Genomic DNA, 462 nt, shown 5'->3' with positions numbered 1-462 from the left:
TTTCTTTTCTTCTTTTGCCCTCCCTCCCTGCTCACCCCACTCCCCTCTCTGCTCATGGACCGGGTGGAAATGTCCTCGGATGTCTCCACAGCTCCCTGCCGTCCTACCCGGGTGCCGCTCCGGCAACTACCAAAGGACTTCGCTGACCACTGCATGGGGGATCCGACTCAATCCAGTTAATGTCTTCATATTGAAGAAGAGATGTACCTTCCATAGAAAACCTTGGGTTTTTTTTTTTTCTCTTTTGCTTGCATTTTTTTTGCAAAAAGGAAAAAAAAGGATTTTAAAAAAAAAATCCATCCTGGAAAACCGAAAGAGGTGTTCCCGTGTGTGTGTGCGCTCATGCGCGTGTGTACGTTGTCAACCTACCGTGGACTCACTGCTTGTCCGTACCCGAAGATCACCGCCGACCCTGCGGCTGGCCGATTCCCACACTGGGGGGAGCCCGGGACTGGGGCCGGC

This window comes from Cariama cristata, unplaced genomic scaffold (genome assembly GCF_000690535.1).
Source record: "Cariama cristata isolate BGI_N322 unplaced genomic scaffold, ASM69053v1 scaffold22079, whole genome shotgun sequence".
Lineage (NCBI taxonomy): Eukaryota > Metazoa > Chordata > Aves > Cariamiformes > Cariamidae > Cariama > Cariama cristata.
This window is presented reverse-complemented; position numbering follows the sequence as displayed.